General features: G+C 46.4%; 1 protein-coding gene across 7 annotated transcripts in view; it reads right to left on the bottom strand.

Annotated features, from left to right (window-relative positions):
• Positions 1-20878, bottom strand: part of Znf217 (zinc finger protein 217) — a 35767-nt gene extending 14889 nt beyond the window's left edge. For 2 of the 7 annotated variants that reach the window (XM_047541354.1, XM_047541360.1), the window contains exon 1: positions 8957-9139. The gene's annotated coding sequence lies outside the window, so the exon portion shown is untranslated. Of the gene's footprint in view, positions 1-8111; positions 8140-8637; positions 8863-8956; positions 9140-12518; positions 12560-19382; positions 19502-20688 lie in introns of those variants that run through there. The other 5 variants (XM_047541355.1, XM_047541357.1, XM_047541358.1 and 2 more) reach the window with 5 other exon arrangements.
• Positions 20879-22320: the final 1442 nt, after the last annotated feature.

Genomic DNA, 22320 nt, shown 5'->3' with positions numbered 1-22320 from the left:
CAAAATAAAAAATAAGAAGGAGAGGGGATGTACCAGTGATAAGCACCCTTGGGTTCCCCCAGTGCCAATAAAATAAAATAGATTAAATTAAAAGGCTGAGAATATAGTTCAGTAGCAAAGTGCTGCTGGATTCAATCTCCAGTACCGTAAAATCATCCTGTTTGGACAAACACATATAAGTACGGACACACACAATTTTAAGATTAAAAAAGACAAAAACAATTAAAACACCCTGTTGGCCTGCTTGTGACGCCTAGAACAGCGCAGAGACCCTGCTGGTTTGTTCCAGCTGCCCTGCTGCCAACACAGGGTTGTCCCTCAAAACACACCTGCACGGTCAGACCGCACAGAAGCGGGACGCACATCTTTGGCAACAGCAACAACTGTAATGATCTGGTATTAAAATCAGCATGAATGACCAGGTCCCCTGGCACAAGCCTGTAATCCCAGCGACTGGGGAGACTGAGGCAGGAGGATCCCAAATTCGAGCCAGCCTCAGTAACTTATTGAGACCCTATTTCAAAATAAAAAATAAAAAGGACTGGGGATGTGGCTGAGTGCTTAAGCAGCCCTGAGTTCAATCCCTGGTACCAAAAAATAATAATACTGTGACTGGTCATCCAAACTTCCACCTGCTATCCAAGACTACCATCTAATCACACCTCTGCAGTCTCAAGACTGGAATAACTGAAAACAAGGAATCATTTCTTATCATACCATAAACTGACCAGCAAAAACAAAACTGCATCGGTTTGAGGACAGAGGTGTGGCTCAGTGCTGGAGCCCTCGTTCAGTACGCATGAGGCCCTGGGTTCCATTCCCAGCCCACGAAGGAAACAAGACTCTTCTCCCGACACATTGAAACAAACCCGCTGGGCACACCATGGAAACCGCGCTGGCAAAGGCGAAGGCCGGGCTCAGCCACTGCAGAACTCTTCCTTAAACGCCAAAGCAACAATACTCAAACCAGGGCTCCACTACCCAAGAACAATTTGCTAAACCAAACTTTTAAAGTGGCTATGACAACAAAGACGTAAATAACACCAAAACTTACCCAAACAGAAATTGTATTGTAATTACTGTCTAATAACAATGTGCAGCACATGCGCGCACACACACTGGCCTTTCCAGGGTCCCTCGGCACCCTCCAGGGACAGCACAGGGACCAACAGCAAGGCAATGGTGCTGCTGATAGATTGTTTTTCAGAACAAACTAGAGGGGGAAGGAGGACCTTCTAACCCTGATCCACCACCACAACCTACATGCTTCTAGTGTGCAGTGAAGTGCACATTCTGAACACACCAAGCCTATCAGAAAGGTAAGAAGATACAATCGATCAACAAACACATGAAAAAAGGTTCATCTCCAGCAAGTAGAGAAATGCAAACCAAAACTACTCTAAGATCCCACCTCACCCCAGTCAGAATGGCAATCATCAAGAATACAAGCAACAATAAATGTTGGCAAAGATGTGGAGGGGAAGGTACACTCGCACATTGTTGTTGGGAATGCAAATTGGTGTAACCATTATGGAAAACACCGTGGAATGGAACCACCATTTGACCCAGCTACCCCAAGGGACAGAGGTGTGATTATACCCAAGGGACTTAAAATCAGCATATTACAAGGATGTAGTCACATCAATGCTTATCGCAGTTCAATTCACAATGGCTAAACTATGGAATCAACCTAGATGCCCTTCAACAGATGGATAAAAAAAAAAGTCACACACACACACAATGGAATATTACTCAGTCTTGAAGAAGGAAATAATGGCATTTGCCAGTAAATAGATGGAGCTGGAGTATATCATGCTAAGCCCAATAAGCCAATCCCCAAAACCCAAAAGCCAAGAATGTTTTTTTTGATGTGTGGATGCTAATTCACAATGGGGGGGCGGGGGGGAGAACAGAGTTACTCTAGATTATGTAGAGGTGAGTGAAGGGAGGGGAGGGACTATGGAGTAGGGAGGACAGTATAATGAATCAGACATTATTACCCTATGTACATACAGAATTATATGACCAGTAGGTTTCTACATTGAGAAATTATACTCCATTATATACGATGTATCAAAGTGCATTCTACTGTCATGGATAACTAATTAAAACCAATTTAAAAATTAATTTTTTCAAAAAAGATACTTTACCAAAAAAAAAAAAAAAAAAAAAAAAGGCGTGGGGGTGATTTACTGGGGGCAGAACACAGGGATGCTTTACCACTGAGCTGCATTCCCATCCTTTTCATTTTTTATTTTGGCAGGTCTCACTAAATTGCTGAGGCTGGTCTTGAATTTGGGATCCTCCTGCCTCAGCCTTCTGAGCTGCTGTAACTACAGGTATGTACCTTGTGCAAATAACTTGTACCCTATGGCACCTAAAGCTGCACCTGGAAGCTATTCAGCACAACCACAGTGTCTGAAGGAAATCTAAGGTCAACTGATACTGTGATGGCTTGATCAGGAACGCTTAAAAAAAAAAATAAAAAGTTACACAACATAATCTTTGAAACTCGGTAAGAACCATCTAGCTATAGTGCCTGAAATAAATCTGTTCTTTCAAGTAACTAATTAGTGATTTGTGTCTAATTGGTGTCTAACTAAAGCCACTATGAACTCTACCACAACCTGTAGATCTGAAAATCAGCAAACATTACACATTTCTTAATGAAAAGCACCTCGACGTGTGCCCAACTGGGGGCACCTGCTGTCTTCCCAACAGTGCTGTGACTCCATGCTGAGAAACCATGCAAGACGCCTCGAGACAAGCACACCCCTGTTCCCCTGAACAGGTTACCCTACATCCTGGACCCGGGGCAGGAGCCACCACAGCATGCAGCAGTAAACTCTCAAAAACATAAAAATTCTACCTACAGACAACTAATTTGTAGTATTCATGCAAATCTACTTTTTCCCAAGTTAGTGAAGTTAGTAAATGGTTACTGAAATAGTCAACTTAAACTTCTACTCTCTGACCAATTATCTCTATCCTTAAAACTATAAATTTAACTCCAGATTCTGGCTAGGAACTTGTAAGTTTTTCCTTTACATTTTACACATACTGTTTTTCTTAACCCTACGAGTGAAGAAAACTACATAGTAGTCTACAATGACAACCAAAACCTGGAAGTTTAAATCCTTCAACAGTATCAAGGAAATCCACCAAGGTCGCATCCACAGCTAAACAGTCAGCCCAACTTTCCTAACACCGCTGTAGAAAGAAGCTTGAGTTAAGAAAAAGATTAAAATGTCCAAAGTTTAAATTCAGTATTACAAACCAAACGATCACAGACAAAAGACTGCTCAAAGGCAAAACCTGGGAAACAATCTCATTATTTCAAAATTATATGCAAATACTCAGGTCTAAACAGGGTAAGAAACCAAAATACCAAATAAGTGTATATGGACACATGGACATACATACACACACACACACACACACACACACACATATATATATATTTAACATCATAATTAGATACTGCCTGATTCATCCCAAATCAGATAAGGTCTGATAAAAGGATCTTAATAACTTAAAGCACCGCCTATTAGTTTTAGTTTCAATATTATCAATAGTAACAGATACTGTGATCTGTAAACTGGCTCTCAAAAAACGCCATCTTGATCTGAAAAAGCCATAAGGGAAATTAATTTTTTAATTTTTAATTAAGCAATGCTATCAGTGAGTTTCTACTATTACTAGTACTTCACCAGTAAGACACTAAATATTTTGAAAAGATCTGACAGGTCTAACCACATGGGGGGGGGAGAACTCAGCAAATGAAAAAATAAACTGTCTCATCTTTGCCTGTTAGAACTCTACAAGGAAAACACTGGACACGAGCTTACACGTACACAGGTACACACAAAGGTAACTATATGTCACTGCCTGTCACACTGCATCATACACACAAGGCCACTCTTCCCATAAGGCCAATGATCACGTCCAAATGAGACCCAACTGAACTAACTTCAGGATAAAGAGGAGCGGAGCCACGCCTGAGTCCTGAGATTCTTCTTTAATAATGCCTGAATACTCCCCCATCCTCTGCTGAATAAGTATGAAAACTATGCCTGGCTCTTTCAAGTCATCTGTTTGCTTTCCAATCTAAGGCAAAAACAATCCCTTTCCAATAATCCAATCACTGTTCAAGAGATGAATATACTAAACTGAAAAAACATCTTACACATTAATTACCCAAAAACAGAAAGAAAAAGGAAAAACCCACTTGTGGTATAACCGTATTTTTAAGTTATCCTGATTTAGTACAAGTATAAAAGGTTAAAGAAAAAAAAAAGTAATACTCCTAATTGAGTCAAGGACAAAAGCTATCTGGAATCTAAAATTACCGTCCATTTAACTACATCTTCAATTTGAAAAGTAGGCACAAAGTAATGAACACCAATACAAGATCTACCCAAGCCCATTAGAAACCCGCCTGACTCTGGGGTAGTGTGGGTCAAAAACAACTGGGGAGGCTTAAGAACAAAAGCCAGGGAGTTAAATTCATTCTCTCAGACAACTTAGTCAGCTGTCTTTTCAGGTTTAGTAATTTTATTTCTCAACTTTATCATAAAATTACCAAACTGGCCCCAAATTTCCAGTAACTCAGTTATGATGATACCCTGGGCAGGAAGTAATGGGGATGTTAGAACAGTGGTCAGCAAATGCTCTGATCCAAGTGCTTTAAGGAGCACTCCAGCCTTCAACATAAAGGGCGATCTGTGAAGGCAGCCGCTGAGAGCGGCTTCCCCTGTTCATCTGGAGGATAGACGTGTAGCAGAGTGAGTGTGCTCGGCATGAGCTGCAGATTTTAGGGAAGAATGGTCCCCGTTCTGCTACTTCCTTAAAGTCAGATTGCTATCTGCCCTCGTGGTCCAAACTCAAAAACCTTTGCCCCACATACCACAGCAAATTTGTCCCAACGATACTCCTGCCTGGAGAAAAGGATCCAGAGCCCCTTACTCTGAAAAGGCAGCATTTTAGGAAAGTATTTATCCTGCCCCCAAAATGGGACCATTAAGTAACACTCAATAATCAGGCTTCCCTCACCCTAACTTAAGAAATTTCCTGCCGCCTTTGTGCAATACATTCTTTTTCCCATGTGCATGTAAACTAGTTAGCGCCCCTCCCCCCAAAATCTGGCGATAAGGTGTGTGAATGAAGACTCCTCCATTGTCACGAGCTTAATCTACAAGATGTAACTAAGCCCTTCCCAGTAAAATTTGGACTGGGATTTCTTCAATTTTGGTAGCTGTTCTGTACAAACCTTCCAGATTTTTTTAATACTCCAGTAATCTGAGAACTATTCTATTCTAGTTGTAATAATTTAACTTAAAATCATTACATTTAATTTACTGGAACTCCCCTCCATTCGTACATCTCATCTTTTTCATTCCTATTTATAATTCTAATGCTTGAAAATGTTTAGCCCTGGCAGAGTACTTTAGCTTTACCTTTCCAATTCTCATTTATTAAACATACTGCTGAGGGATTAAACTGAAATGGGAAATGAGGAAAGAACCACTTAACAAATCATACCCAGCAACCTTGAAACCCACAACACAAGGGCCACACTGGCACACACCAGGCACAAGCATCTGAACTGAATTTTTTTTTTTTTTCTGAGCAATGGAAACAAAGCTTCTTATGAAACAAAAAAAGTCCCATTTATTTTCAGAAGAGTGTCAAATAAAAGTAGATCCTGTTTTAAAGTAGTATGTTTTAGGCAGTCAAGGGTCATTAAAACTACTCAAAAGTTCTTATCAACCAGTATCATGTTTGTGGCAACTGTGAGAGAAGAATGCAATTTGATAAAGTAGAAAAACATCACATCTTCTGGGACCCCCGAGGCTCTAATCAAGCATCTCAGAATTAAGAGTGCTTCTCGATGGGGAAATGGCAACCCTGCTGTGGCAAAAACACACCATTTCATAATAAATGTTGTTCAAAGAGAAAAAAGCGATTAGCATTTATCTGCAATAAGGAGGAAGACTTAGCCATGGCCAGACCACTGTATTCCTTATTATTTCATCAGTTTGCAAGTGACTTGATGATTGAGTCTGATTTTCAGATTTCCCCTAAAACAAGTCCACTGGAAGGGGATTAGGGGCTCCTTTCCTCCCTCAAGTTTCACTGCCAAAAATGGAGGATTACAAAGACAATGCAAATCTCCCCACCTTAAAGTCAGAACTTTCACTCCCCTCCTCCCTTCCACCTGGGGGGGAAAATTATGCTATTATCAAAATAGATTCTTCAGGGTGAAGGGGGAATTTGTTTCTACAGATTTTTTTCTAAGTGGTGTGTTACTTCCTTTTTTAAGTAAGAAGTGAAAGGGAATAATATGAACCCAGGACAACTGCTTGCCTTCCATCTCACAAACAGCAAAGGTCAAACTGCAAAGTGGTAGGAAGGTGTCCTAAAGATAAAAGGATTAAAAGAAGCTGGAGATGCTAAAAAAAGTATGTGTCCTTCACCAATAAGTCATAATCTTTCTTCCACTTCCTCCTCCGGTATGCAAATAAACGTACAATTCGAAAGGACCTGCCTTCCTCCCCACACCAAGTAAAATTCCAAACCACCAGACTATTAACCCTATTCTAACAACCCAAATAAATTATAAATCTGTCTTGTAACTACTGACGACTGAATTGTAAGTAAGTCATATGCCACTTGAATTTAACCACTTACATAACTGATTAAAACTGGCAGCAATGGGGGGGGTGACTTCAACTAAAACATTCTGAATAAAAAAAAAAAAAAGACCCAAAACACTATTAATGTATCCAGAACACTGAACAAAACAGTATCTAAAATAAACATGACTTCTCAGAAGGAAAAAAGTCATCTACCATTAAGGACACACCTTAAAAGTTCTTAGCACACATTAACTAAGCAAGCACAAACTAGTGGTTTGACTTGTATTTTTCAGACGAAAAGCAATTAGGTTATTACGCTGCACTTGTCACTACAGACACATAAAGGCTTTTTTAGAAACTCTAGATCTATTACTCAGCCTCAGAGGATTACAAAATTCAGCATTTTAAGTCTTATCAAGGCAGTCCATCCACTTCAGGGGAAAAGTACAGTAAAATAAGAACTCTAATGTACTTCCTGAGACATACAAAGAGAAGGTGGAAGGCCCCCAAGACCCCTACCTAAGTCGCCAGGCCTGGATGGCAGCTGTTGTTACCCTGCCTCTTCTTTTGTTGGGCTTAATCTCATGTCAAGTCATTCAACCAACTCAAAAGCGATGAAGACATAATTGAATCAACCTGAACTAAATCAGACCTAGGCTTCTTAAAACGTACAGCTTAATGGTTCCAAACCATCTACCCAACTAGGAGACCAGCTACGCGGTAGTTAGTACACATGGTGGTCCCCAACACGACCCCGAACAGGCCCCCGGAGCTCCGCAACCGCCACTTATTTAATACGTGTTTAGGAATGTCCAAGGCTTCAAGCCCTATAGGCGGACTCAGGAAGATAAACCGAGGCTCAAGGAACACACTGAAACACTAAGCCTGGAAACGACTACCCTTTTCCTGGGGGGAAACGAGGGGGAGGGCTTCTGCGGCTCCAGTGCGGACAGGCCACTGGGGACCCAGAAGGGGCCACGGTGGCTTCCCAGGCTCCTGTAACCGAACCTTGCGGAAAGCCGGCTCTCCCCACCCCCACCCACCCCACCCGCCCAAGAATGCGGCTTCCCGTCCTCGGTGGCCCAGCCCCAATCCTAAAGTGTGGGTCCGGGACCGGCGCCGCCTGCGCCCTCGGGCGGACCGCCCAGGCAGCCCGGCTGCAGCCCCGGCCCAGCGGCGCCCCCGCTCCCCGGCGCGTGCGCTCGCGTTTGGGGCCAAGAGTGCAGAGAGCTCTGCATCTGAAACCCAGCGTCCCACCACTCCGCGCCTCCCGCAAACTTCCCTTTAAAGAGAAGAAAGAAACACTTTTGGGCTAACAGTCCACTCCCTCCCGTCCTCTGGAGTTCCCAGTTCTGCCTCCCGCTGGCTCCAGGTTCCCCCACTGGAATCCAGAGTTGCAAAGACGTTCTTTGAGAGTTTATGGGGCATCAGAAGTTTTTGGAAAAATCTTTAAAGGGAAAAAAGCCACACCACCTTATCACACTCATCCAGGAAACGCAGCCCTGTGCGCCGCGGGCTCGGGGATGGGCAGGCGGCCCGGGACTCCGGGGCGGATTCGGGGCGCCCGGGGGGGGGCTGCGCGGGCGAGGGCCGGGGTCGGCCGGGAGGCCCGCCCCGCGGCCCCCGCGGACGCGCCCCCCGCCCGGCCGGTGCGGGCGGCCCGGCCATTGTCTGCGGGGTACGCCTGTTAGGACGCATTGTTTTGGCTGTTTCCAACTTGCCGGGCCCCCGGGCCCCCACGGGGACCCCGCGCCCGCCCCTCCGCGCGCCCCGCGGCCCGGGCGGCGGGCGGGAGACCTGCCCGCGGGCACCAACTTTTCCTAGAGCCCCACCGCGGACCGCGCAGCCGCGGCCCCCGACCCGGCCGCGAAAACGGGGACCCCCGCCCGGGCCTGGAGGGCACTCGGAGGAGCGCGGCGGGCAGGCGCGGGAGCGCGCCGCCGACTGGGGAGGGGCGCCCGGGGGAGCGGGGCCGGGCCGGGGCCGGGGCGCCCTTTACCTGCGGCCGGCGCTCGGCCCTCCCTCGCTCGCGGCGGCCGGCAGCTCTGACACCGCGAGCCGGCGAGGTTTGAATGGGGAGGAGCGGGCGGAGGGCGGGGAGGAGCAGGCGACGCGAGTTCGCTCGGCCTTTTGTGCGGACACCTCCCGGTCCCGCGCCCGCACCCGGCCCCCCAAAAGAGACGGGGGCCCGGCGCTGAGGGGCGAAGCCATCCCCCCGGACGCCTCGGCCTGGCGCCGGGAAGACCCTCCCCCGAAAAAGAGCGCTCCCCACCCCCACCGCTCCCGCCCCCGCCGGAGGATTTGGGGGCCGGGCTCACCTCGGGCGCGGGGCTAAGGTGAGCGGGGCGGGGTGCGCACGGGGGCAAAGGCGCGGGCGCCCCCTACTCGTCCGCGCGGGGACAGTGCAGGCGCGGGGGTCCCTAGAGCCGCCGGGCGCGGCGCGTCCGGCGCAGGGGGACTGTTGGGTCAGAAAGTGCTCGGAGCAGCTGTTGCGCCCTCCCCCGGCCCCGCCGCTCGGGACGCCCCGCCTACGGCCTCCACCGGCCGCCCGGCCACGCCCCCGCCACGCCCCGCGGCCCACGTGATCTGCGCAGGCGCGCCCCTACCCCGCCCACCGTCGAGGACCCCGCCTCCGGGTGCGGGCGCGCGGACGAGCGCGCGCACTCCCTGTTCTCGTCCGGAGACTCCGGCGCACGCGCGCGCCTTGCCGCCGCCCCCGCCTCCGCCTCCCGCCATCCGGCCTAACGTGGCCGGCCCGCGCCCCGGCGGTTCCAGTGACAGGTACCCCGGGAGGGGGCCGCGGCGGTGGTGCGCAGGCGCAAAGCCAACCCTCGCCTCGCCGCCTCCCCCTCCCTTGCAAGGTGCGCCCAAGCGAAGGGAGGGGCTGGTAGCCGAACTCCTGGGTCATCCAGAATTACAAACAAAAAACCTTTACACTGGTTTTGGGTACGTTGGAAGATGTTTGTGTACAGAAAGCATTTTTCAGATACCCTTTAAGTATGAGGAAGAAAAATAAGAAGATTAATGTTTTAATCTTCATAAAGCTAATTGTGATTCTTTTTTTTTTTTCTTTCTTATAGAGCTGGGCTTACGTTGCCATTATTTCAGAATTCTAAATTTGGCCTAAATTCCAAGAATCTATTAGTTTTGATTAGAAATCCTGTGGATGAAACTAGGCTAAAAGTGGCAACAAAAACAAATGCAAAAAACTAACCGTTCCCCCTCTTTTCTGCACCAACTTATTTAAATCGTTTCTCAACTGTTTTCTTCCTTGCTTACAAAAAGAAAGGAAAGGCAGGAAAAGATTATGATTCCAAAGGTCCGAGATACCCCCCCCCATTTCAACCAAGCCCCAATGAGGAACCACGGACGGACGCAACAATCACATCGACTAATTTTTCTGCTCCAAAATGCAAATGAATGCAAATGTGAAATGGATCCATGCAAGTCGCTACAAACAAAATAGCCAACTTTTTTTTTAAACTGGCCTTCAGTGTATCCAAAATGGAAACACCTTAAAAACACATAAGAAAAGCATTCAAAATATATACTTCCTAAATCAAAAGAAAAAAAAAAAAAGGCAGTACGAAAAACGATCCGGAACTGGTGAGCAATGCAATCCTTAATAAATAGGAAAAGGAATTTGAGAAGACGGCTTAGCAAAGAGGAAGAGCTAGCCCAGCCTAATATTTTGCTGTCATTTTATATATAACTACTAGCCCCACATATGGTCGGGTTAGTCTTTTTTAGAAAGGAAGTGAATCAATTACTTACTCACACTTAATTAATTAGCAGTGCCAGAAGTAGATCCTTAGGCCAGCACTGGGTTGTTGATGTTGTTGTTGTTTTTTTTTTTTTTTTTCACTGCAGTACATGAATATTGATCATTTTTATTACTAAGTTCCTTTTCTCACAAAAGATGAATACCTTTCCTTAAAATGTCTGTTAATGCCTTATGAATATTCACTCTAACACATACTTCAAAAACACTCTTCACGAGCAAGAAACTCCATTTAACTTTATCACAACAAATGACTGGGAGCCTTGCTACAAAACAAAGAAGCTATGAACAAGTGCACCAGGTTGAGCCCGACCAGTGTAGCCTCGCTCTACATGTTAATGGGTAACCTTTGAACTCCGGGACCTTGAATGCTGTAAACACAATAGCGCTGATAGTTAAAAATCCCAGTGTCAAAATGGAGCAAAAAGAGAAGTCCCAACTTTTCAGGAGGCACAGGGAAACAATCAAATATTTTGACAAATAATCGTTTCACTAAGAACAATGGGACTCTGAGGCTCTCAGACCTAGTTGTTACTGAATTATTTTTGGAGCAAAAAAAAAAAAACCCAAACGGTGGTGCTTTTTTTTCCTTTTTCCCCCTTGGCCCTCACAAAGCCACCACTTTGTCGAGCACTGTGGCATCATATGGTTAGTTACTTTCTCCTCCCCTTCCCCACCCCCGCCACCACCCAAAATTAAAAAAAAAAAAAAAAAAAAAAACCCTTATTATGCTGTAGCTTCTAAAACTGAAAGAGAATTGTGTTAACTGAGCTATCTAAGAGTTCTGTATGCGATCCTGATGTTTGAGTCAAGAATTACAAAGAGCCTTCACTCCTGGCGACGAGCCAACAAAACTGGGAAATCGTTGCAAAATTCTGCCAGTGGCTGACTGCTGGGTTGCAAAGACACACAGTTTTCAAAAAAAAAAAAAAAAAAAAAAAAGGCCGGGGAGGGATCCGAGTTCGCGGCGAGGGCCTCCTCCCCGAGGAGGTGGAGGCTCGTACGCCGCGGATTTCCACGGGGGAGCGTGTGCAGTTAAAGCAAGGAAGAATGGAAACTCCAAAAGTGACAGGAGGACACCAGGAACGTTCAGTTTCGGAGTAAGAGCGAAGGACTCGCTTCTCGGGATGGAGTGAAAACTGAAAATGGAACGCGGGTCGCGCAGCCCTGGCTCCGCCCACGCGTGCTGCAGCCTCGCCCGCACTCGGGGCCAGACCCTCCCGCAAGGAGTCAGGTGCTGCTGCGGGGCCAGCCCGCGCCTAACAAAGAGTGGGGCCGCAGGCCGTGCCCCCTGCCGGCCGGGCCGCCCCCAGGAGGACCACAAAGCACAGCCCCGCTCCGCTCCTCTTAGTGCCAGGAACACCGGCTGCACCCCGCTTTCCACCGCCACCCACGCAGGCCCTTCCTTAAGGCTGACTCCCCAGTGCGCGCCTATAAAGTCTCACCATTATCTCTGATTTGATCTGAGCACTATCAGCCCTCCTCGCCTGGCTCACAGCTGATTTTCTATCCAGTTCCCGCTTGCCCCAGCACTCTCGGGTCTAATAACAAACAAACAAACAAAAAAACAACCTTCTGGTTTGCTGATCTTAATAGCTATTGGCGTCGTCTTTTGAGATTTAGCCTCAATTAGAAGAACAGAATCCGGTATGATCATCTTCTTTCATAAGTATTTCATTGTGGAACTATTATTTTATATATATATATATGTATGTATATAAATATACATTTTTTTTTTTTAAATGTGAGTAAATCCCTGGAGCTGAAACTGAGCCAACATAGATAATCGAGGTAAAAGAATTCAGTGTTCAGAGCAGGAAAACCTGAAAAACTACAGTGAGGAGGCGGCAGGAAAAGAGAATAAAAAAGTTCAGCAGACCTGCCAGCATTTGCAAACTACAAAGGACATTTGAGAAGGAAACAGGGACAGCCCTTTTAACAAGACTGAATGCACTAAGTGAAGTAGGAATAACAACCCAAGGGAATGCCACACTTGTTCTTTTCTATTAAGTTTCTCAACCCCTTGCAAGTCCTCACAATTTTAAACCTCCTGTAAAATATCACCATAACATATGATAAAAATAAATAACAGAAATTACCTTTTCTGGGGGAAGGAGTGCCTGGAACCTGGAAACCCTAGGAGCTTGTCAGTCCACCTGGCTGGGAACAATACTGGAAGAGATGTGATTGCTGGTTTTTACAAGGAAACCAGAAAGGGAGGGGCCAAGCAGAAAGCCAATTTAAATAAAGGTTTAGATTTAATCCCGACTTGATTGAATTAATCAATCTCGAGAAAACTGTCTGAATTGTCCCTTGAGCAAGCTTTATCCCCGCTGCAAGCATAACCTACATCTTCCTCTAATAGCCTTCGTGGTTTTCCAAGATTGACTTCACTCAAAATGTTCACTGTAAACTTCCTTAATGATTACACGTGTACAAACACCTCTCCAAAGCTTCTAGCACTCATCACAGGGATTCTGAGGGCGGAGCTTCGGGATGAGGAAAGGCAGGGGAAGAGGAAGGCAAGGAACATTTGTTGAATGGTAATCCTATTACCCTCATCATCCCAATAATCAGAACCATTTTCCATCCACCCACTTACTCAAACCAAAACCCTGAAATTTCCTCCCCGTAGACACACATCTCAGCAACCTTTATCTTTTCCCTTACTGACTCTCAACTTTGCCCCTTACCTTCTTCTCTAACATAGCCTAGTCCTCAGCACCTGGATCCACACCCATAATCAGGAGTGTGCGTGGATTTCTCCCGGATTATTCCTTTCTAGGTTTGTCTTAATGCCTTTTCCACCTCTAACACAGGAGATCTTTTACAGTGGATATCAGATCATGTCACCACCCTGCTTAATGGCTTCCTATTGCCTTGGGGAAAAGAACAGACTCCACGGCCTGCCTCACCAGCCCTGTGGATCTGGCTTGGCCTAGCACTCCCAGGCTTTTGGCTTAGCAGGCTTCTCACTTAATGTTCTAAACTTGAGCCACTGAGACTTCTCTGACCGGGGCCTCTAGCCCTGTGCTTCCCTTTGCCCAGCAGACCCCTTCTCCTCCTCTCCAGGAAACCAGCAGCTATCCTTTCCATTCCCCAAGCTCCCGACAGGGTGGCCTGATTAGGAACACCTTCTATCCAATCACTTGGGCTCAAATGCACAGGTTCCACCTCTTGAGAGAAGCATAATCCTATAGTTTGATTTAATCTCTTAGGTTTCCATTTCTTTATCTATAAGAGAGGGTGGTGGACACGACAAGGAAGATAATGATAATACAGTTATTTCCATTATAGAAATAACAAATATGGGTGCTTCACCAGGACTCTGGAGAATTGTCTGAGACCGACTGCGCGGAGGGTGAATGCTCAGGTCTGGGGAGTACAGCACTGTCGTAGGTATGGGAGGCAGAAGAGTAAGCAGAACAAGTAGGTCTTGGTGCCCACAGGGACACAGCCAACACACCCAAGGGCCTGGGTGACTGCAGCGAGTCAGACACCTGCTTGTTTGATTGGGGCTCCCTGGAAAGCTGAGACCCCCCCAGGAAGTCAGGGGGCAAATCATAGTAAGATAGGGAGGACTGTCCCATTCCCAGGGAAGGGAGAAGGCGAAAGGGCCCCCGAGAGGAGGCTGGGAAGGAATCCACAGGTCTGGGGCCCTGGAGCAGGACAGGGCCAGGACAGAGGAACCAGGACTTTGTAAAGACCAGGCCAAGCCCTGGGAACTGAACTTCAGTTATGGCAGGACAGGGGACGGTCCACTCTCCATCCTGGTTTGCCACATCTGCAGGGCCTGACAGAGTCCAAGCCCTTTGCTCTCTTGCATGTGGGCCACCAGGTCCTCTGCTCCCATCACCCCTGTGTCCTCTCCTTGACTTCCAAACCCTGAAGGGCCCCAGGTCCCAATGCTGGCGCCTCTCTTTTGTTCAGGGAACTTCATCTAATCTGAGTGCCCGCGAAGCCATCTCGACAGGGAGGGACCCCGCATTGATGACATTTCTCACCCAGAATTCTTATTTCCATAGCTGACTCCAGGTCGGGGCCCAGGGCCCTGTGTTGGAGTCACCCTCCCGGCAGGGATGCAGACAATCCCATCTCTGGGCAGTTGCACTGATATTATCAAAATTCAAGTCTGATTATGTCACAGCCTGTGTAAAATCCCCAAAGTCTCTTAGAATAAAAACAAAATTCCCGATAATGTGGCCCGATCTAGTGGGCCCTGTTAAGACTGGATTACGCGCCTGGAACTCGGGGAAGCCACGGAAAGGAAAGGGAGGTAAAACCAAAAGACTCAGGTCTGTGTTGTGCTCAGTGGTAAAGCAGGTCACCCAGCAGGCTGAAGCCCTGGGTTTGTCCCCAGCACCAGGGCGGGGGCAGCAGCTGAGCAAGAGAAAGACTGAACTTCAAATATTTCTTATATTTCTTCTCAGCAGGAAAGAGCCTGTGCTGGTTAAACAAGGAGAAGACAAGCTTCAAGAAGCTGGATTCCTTTAACTTCAAGCTAATATTTTCCTGTCCCCGTGCCAGGTGAATGGTCACAGAATCGGAGCTGTTCCCCCTGGGCATGTCCAGCACTGGACTATCTGCCATTGCATCAATCCTCAATCCTCTTCCCTTTAGTTATAATCACCTTTTCTTTTAAAAGAGGAACAGAGGTTCAGGATGGTTAAGTAGCCTGCCTGAGGTGACACAGTAAACAATTTGTTTCCTACCTTCCAGACGACACTGAAACCAGTGGGCCATTTGAAACCCCAACTCAAACCCCAGTTCCATCACCAACCTAAATTTCCTCAATTCTAAAAATCTACACTGATGCAGGTTTCTTGGGATCCTATTTCCTGGATGCTCACCAATCAGCTACCTCTGGCTCTGAGGCAAGGTTAAAACATACTGAGCTTGGGATGTAGCTCGGTGGTAGAGCACTTCCTCAGTACGCAGGAGACCCTGGGTTTGATCCCAAGTACCAGAAAAAAAAATTTTTTTTAAATAAAAAACCCTCCCTCCCCCTCCCCCCTCCCCCCAAGGTGGACCAGCAAGATGGCACTGGGTTGCCTGGGGCTAGTCTCCTCCCACCTCCCAGCCACACCCTGGAGTTCTAGGTGGACCTTCCACATCCCTCTTCCCCAGGAGACTATAAATCTCCTCTGAAAGTAGTCAGAAAGGTCACGCACACTTATGTTCCAACAGCAATTAGCACAGGGCTTTTCTCAGAGCTCGCAGGCAATAAATGTAAGATTAAAATATTCTAGCCTAGGATCAACCCTCCTCCCATGCCGTTGTCACCCCGCCCCTCAAAACTACTTAGTAAATCTTACAGAGCCATCATTCCAGCGTCTCTCACCAGCACCTTCCTGCCTGACCCATCACCCTTGTTCCTGACCTGGGTGATAATCTCATAACATGTTCTCCTACCGCCCTTCTTCCTGGCTTATAATACTTCCCCCCTAAACCCACTAATAACCATCCTGCTACTGCCCTGTGTGAAAATCTCCCATTTTACCAAAACAAGGCATGTTCAGTCTCAGGGTGTCCGGATGCAAAACCACACTATGGCCCCAGACAACCTCTCAGCCTGATTCACTCAGTAAGTATTTACTGACCACTCCTTTCTCCCAAGCCACTTGGCTAGGTGGTAATTAAGGAGTGAGGCACAAAAACACATCGATTCCTACCCTCGTGGAGCTTATACTTTAACAGGAGAAATAGACCCTAATCTAATTAAAACACAAGCAAATAGATAAGTTTATAATTACAGTATCTACCCCTGGGCAAATAATCATTCCTGTGCACAGAGAAGCGTACACACAAGGATGTTGGTTATTGCACTGTTTATAATAGTGAAAAATCAGAAACGACCCGCATGTGGCTCAAAAGGAAATGGCAAATATTAACTATGGCATGTCTGAATGTTCAAATAGAGACAGCAGTCCAAAGCGATGAGATAGTGTCCTGTGTTCTCATGTGGACAGATGACCAAGATACAAGCTTAAAAAAAAATCAATTTGCAAAAAGGTACGCCATTTTTGTTTAGAAACACACAATAAGTATTTAAAGGAAATACGTATGTGTGTACTACATATGTATGTATAAACATAAACAGAGATCATAAGAAAAATCTATGCAAAGGCGTGAATAAAAGTTGGGGGGCTGGGGTTGTGGCTCAGTGGTAGAGCACTTGCCTAGCATGTGTGAGGCCCTGGGTTTGATCCTCAGTACCGCATATAAATAAATAAAAATAAAGGCCCATAAACAATTTTTAAAAATCTAAAATTTAAAAAAAGAAAAAAAGTCGGGGAAGACCAGGCACGGTGGTGACTCCGGAGGCTGAAGCAGGAGGGATCTCAAGTTTGAGGCCAGCCTTGGAAATTGAGTGAGACCCTGTCTCAAATTAAAAAAATAATATAGCTCCACGGTAGAGCATGCTGGTTTCAATCCTCAGTACCAAAGTATAGTACGTGAGTTGATGGATGTGTTCATGAGTTTAATTCAGTCATTTCAGAATGTCTACCTTATAAGGCCACATTGTACCCCATCAGTATACACATTATTATTTGTCAATTAAAGTTAATAAATATTTTAAGCATATAATTAGTGTGTTAAATGTGGGGGAAGACAAAACATCAGAAATAAACTTTCTGATAAACCATTGTATACTGATCCCTTCCCTTGGATGCCTGCCCCTCCCAGGCTGTCAATCTCCCCAAAACCGCCACCCACCACATATATGCAAAATTCAACCTGGAGCCATCCCACCATCCTACCGTCCCCAGAGGTGCTCTCCACAGGCCAGCTCCTCCAGGACCTTGGCCTTTGTTCAGGGCCTCCAGGACACCTCCTGGACCAAGCCCAGCCCGACATACACGCCTCTTCCCACCTGAAGGAAGGCCAGGGTCCTGCGTGGCCTGCAACAGTGGCTAGCACAAGAGGAGACAGTGTCCCAATACTCAGCTGGAGAATTTAATTATAGAGATACACTCCCTGGATCTTTCATTCATTCATTTACTTCTCACTCAACAAAATTATACATATACATATTTATTTTTAGAAAAAGTTTATATATATATATATATATATATATATAAAATACATGTGTGTCATATACACATATGTATATATAAACATGCCTTTTTTTTTTTTTTCTGGTGCTGGGAATTGAACCCAGGGCCTTATGCTTGCAAGGCAAGCACTCTACCAGCTGAGCTATATCCCTGGCCCTAAATATGCATTTTTTATATGTGTACATATTTTTATAAAATGTGTGTGTGTGTGTGTGTGTGTGTGTGTGGGTGTGTGTTGCTGGGATGGAACCCAGGGCCTGAAACGTACTAGGCAAGAGCTCTACCACTAAGCTACATTAAGCACCTACTGTGTACCAGGCACTGTTCTAGGTGCTGGGGACACAGCAGGAAACCAAACAGATCAAAAAGGCTCTCCTCATGGAGTTGGCATTTAACACTATAGTGTCGGACGATCAGTACTAAGGAGAAAAGTAAGGGGGACACAGCACAGCAGTGAGGAAGGGCAGTTGATATCAAATAGGCAGGTCCTGAAAGGCTTCCCCGTGGAGACATCTGAGTAAAGAACCAAAGGGGTGATGGTGGGGGCAAGAAGGAGTTCTGGGGGAAGAACATTCCAGGCTCAGTGACTGGCCTGCAAGGTCAGGAGCAAGGAGGCCGGCTGGCACTGTGGCCGCCTAAAGAGGAGCCAGAACATTGGCCCGGGGCAGTGTGTGCTGATGGCATGGGGCTTTCTGCGTGATCTGAGCATGCGGTGACTGAGTGACTTATGGAGCCACGGATATAGCCAAGAACACTCCTCAAATAAGAACAGAGTCTCCTTTGCTGAAATCACTCAGATAGTTAAGGGTGTCCAATTTTCAGGTTATCTTTGCAACGGCAATAATAATGGTAATAGTAAAAATGGGGAGAAAATAAAAACAATTTGTTCTGACTGCTGTGCCATTCTCAGCTCCACATCTGGTTTATGTCGTGGTGTTCGATAATTCGCTGGATAACCTGTATATTTAAAGTCATTTACAGATGTGCAAACTTAGACCACCCAGGGTTAGTCACTTAACTGCTAACTTCCCTGACTTAAGGCTCCACAACTAGAATAAAATGTTCTTCTAGCCCAGATCCAATTCCAAAACTCAGGCAACCCCTGGGACTCATGCCATTGTTAGTCCTAAACAGTACACTGGCCTCAGGACAACAGAGAACAGTAATGGCAACATGGTGAGAACTCTTCCAGTCAAGTATACATATACTATTTAGGGGTAGTCAGGCCAGATCAGAATCAGGGGCTCCTCTGTGAGAGGTGGCACCTGTAACAACTAAAGGACTGTGGCACACGCCTGTAAACCCCAGGCTTGGGAGGCTGAGGCAGGAGGATCACAAGTTTGAGGCCAGCCTGCTTAACTGAGCAAGACTCGGTCTCAAAATAAAAAATAAAATTAACAAAAAAGGACTAGGGGCGTGGCTCAGTGGTAGAGCAATCCTGGGTTCCTCAGTACCAAGTTAAAAAAAAAGAAGTTGCACCCCTGCCCCTAGCCGGGTCAGCTCTGCCACCTCACTCTGGCTCTCTGTGCTCTGTTCCCCTCACTTTACAGATGGAGATAAGAGCACTCACTGACACCCTTGCATGCGTTGGGGGAATCTGGCATACAGCAAACTCTTGATTAAGATTTAAGACACCCGCCATCATAAAGACCACTGCTCAAGGGCACAGAAAATTGCCTGGACTCCATATCAAGTGGGACACCCACAACTGTGTTCTTCCCCAGTGCAGGGCCCTGCCAGGGAACCGAGTCTCTGGTGGGGAGAGAGAAGCGAACTTGTTTATAGCAACTAAGGGACAGAGTCAGATTTGAACCTGGACTGGCCTATTCCAGAACCAGAGTAGCTCAGGCATCAACGAGACGGCCAGGTATAGACAAAGTAAATGGAATTCTTTGGAAAATATACCTTGCTGGGGCGATCCTCTTGAAAGGTGGGAGACTTTCAAGATTTTTCAAGACTTTTCAGGCTGGTCTTCAGTATTCCTGAAGCATCTTCTCCAGAGCAGAGGTGGAGCCAGGCCTGAAGGAGGCAGAGCGGAAGGTGAGGGCTGCGCCAGGGGAAGGGAGGCTGGTGGACCGCACAGCTATGCCCAGGTGTGCCCTCCAGCCACACCGCAGCTGGCCCCGGGACTGGGGGGATGCCGAGGTTCAGGTGGGGGGTGCACCCCAGCTAGGCCCAATGCCAAGGCCACCAGGCTGGACCTGAGGCTGGCTCCAGCAACTGGTCCAGGCCCACGCTCCTTCACCACTTCAGGCTGGGCTTTTGCTCCTGGGAAACCCAAAATGGACAAAGCATAGTCGTCCTGACGTCAGGACATAAATCCTGACCCTGGCGCTAGGCCTCACCTGTGTAGTGGGAACAGGGAGGTCGCCTCCCTCTAAACACCGGGCCTGGCACACAGCCGTCGCTCCAATGCCATCTGCCCAGTTCCCTCTGATGCTGCTTGTTCCCAAACATCCATTCCTTTATCTCATTCCTCTGGCTCCTTTGACTACTGATTTTTTTTTTTTTTTTTTTTTTTTTTGAGCGTGGTTAGCACATTTTGTTGACATATTTTTACAAAGACCAAGCCAGCCTGTCCTCTTAAAAATATTTTTAAGAGATTATGTTTTGTTCCCACTTGTTTTGAGGAGTAACTTCCACTTCACTGCCAGGGACGAAACTCTGAAAGGCAAATGAGGATAATAGGACCATCTTTCCTGAACTTCTTCCAGAAGAAAGAAAAGGCAATTAAAAATTAAGATGCTGGGCTTTTAAGAACTAAGAACCATCCTGCTAAGTATTTTCTTATCAGTTCCCGTTTCCCCCTCCCTCCCATAAACACACAACTCATGTTTTCCTTTCTCTTGTCCTTAAAAAAAAAAAGAAAGTAAGAAATCTGTCACATAAACTTCTCCAAACCAATACGGTGGGAGAAGATACGAATGCTGTAAACAGAAATGAGCAGTTCTATTCGAAGTCGACAAATAAAAACAGCGTGTCCCCAAGGCAACAAGGTCGAATTTGGAGCCGTGGCTAAAATGGCTCTGCCTTAATCCTCTGCCACCAGCCTGTGGGGCTGCGTTTACAGGAAACCCCTTGCACCAGAAGTTTGCCGCCAGTTTTCCAACTTCTGCATCACCAGCTCGGCCAGAGAGAAACAAATAGAAGAGTCAGCTTTTTAAAAAAAGAAAAAGAGGAGGCGAGAAGGGCAGGGAAGGGAGAGGCCCACCTGTGCGGCACCTCCTGCGGGATGCGCGGCGGCCGCCCCTCCCCCGCGCACCGCGTCCAGCCGGCCGCCGGCGCCGAGGGGGCAGCGAGCGCAGGCCGAGCGTGTGCAGCTACAGAAAAGGTGCATTTATCTATTCTGAGATGATCGTGACCATGGGACACACCTAAGTCGGCCTCCCGGAGCCCCTGATTCCAGCCGCTCTGAAGAGCGCGGCCTCCGATCCCTTTGGCCGGGGCTGTCGCGCTGCCCAAGTGCGAGTGTGAATCGGCACCGTCCCCGGGGACAGCTCGCAAGACCAGGCAGGGGCCTGCGCGGGGCTGCAGCGCCGCGCCCCCGGGGAGGGGCCCCGCAGGAGGGTCACAGCAGCCCGCGGGTTGGGAGCCAGAATCCGGGGATGTGGACCCCCGAGCGACCCCCACGCACACACTGCCAGTTTTAAGCCAGAACTTCATTTTTTACGTTTTGGAAAATGTGCCCCTGGGACATAGTTCTAATAGCAGATGGAAAAGACAGAGATGCCAAAGGGTATTTCTAATCAACACATAATCTAATAATCACAGATCTGTTAGTAAGCAAAAAAGGTAGGATGTAGGTACACATGGAAATATTAAAAATTGGTTTTCTTATCAAAGGAAATTTTAGTATGGGCTGGCTGAATATCATGGGATCACAAGAAGCATTGTTAATTGCATTAGCTGTAATAATGGCCATATGGATTATTAGAGAATTATGTGTGTGTGTGTGTGTGTGACTTATAATACATAAATATATATACATATATATATATATATATATATACTTTTTAGAGTGGTATACTGAATATGTATGTGATATATATTAGAGAAGTAACATATATGTATTATAAGTAAATATTATATATGTAATACATTGTATATGTAATATACATTATATATGTAATATATAGTATTTTAGAGAAGTATACTTAACCTTAAAGGAGAAGAATGATTTATAATACTCCAGCAAAGATAAAACAAGCAGAATGAAGCAAATGTGGTTAACATCCTGAAATTATAGAACTGGGTGTTGTATGAGGGATTCATTTTACTGTTTTACTGCTTTCTCTACCTTTGCATGCATTTCAAAGTTTTCATAAGCATTTTCAAATGGTTATTTCCCAATAATGGGATATGCATGACCTTTCCTCTACTTCCTATTTTTCTCCATTTTCTATACTCTGTGCCTGTACTACCTTGAACTCAAACAAATTAACATGTATTTTACTAAAAAAAAAAAAAAAAGAAAGAAATTAAAAGAAAGAAGAACAAACAGTGCCCCGAGATGTTTTTATTGCTGTGTAATTCTGGCGAACCCTAAGAATGCTCTGTGTACCTTAAAATGCAAGCTAGTAAATAACCAATTCCTCTTTTGGAGTAGCACCATGCCATCTGAGGCTGTGCTGTAAATACGATCAGCTGATAAAATGGCCAGCTGCAAAGAACCATTTTAAAGATTAGGAACCATTTAAACACACACACACCACCTCCTGCCTCTTAAATGTGAAGAGGTAAGAGACTCTGATTTTCTTTCTCTAGTTTCTTGCAATAACCGCGTAAGCAGCAAGCAAGGCAGAGCGTACATACCGCCGCGCTGACTCAGAAGGACGGGTTCCAC

The sequence above is a fragment of the Sciurus carolinensis genome, chromosome 2 (assembly GCF_902686445.1).
Source record: "Sciurus carolinensis chromosome 2, mSciCar1.2, whole genome shotgun sequence".
Lineage (NCBI taxonomy): Eukaryota > Metazoa > Chordata > Mammalia > Rodentia > Sciuridae > Sciurus > Sciurus carolinensis.
Note: the sequence above shows the minus strand (reverse complement) of the source record. Positions and strands in the feature narration are given on the sequence as shown.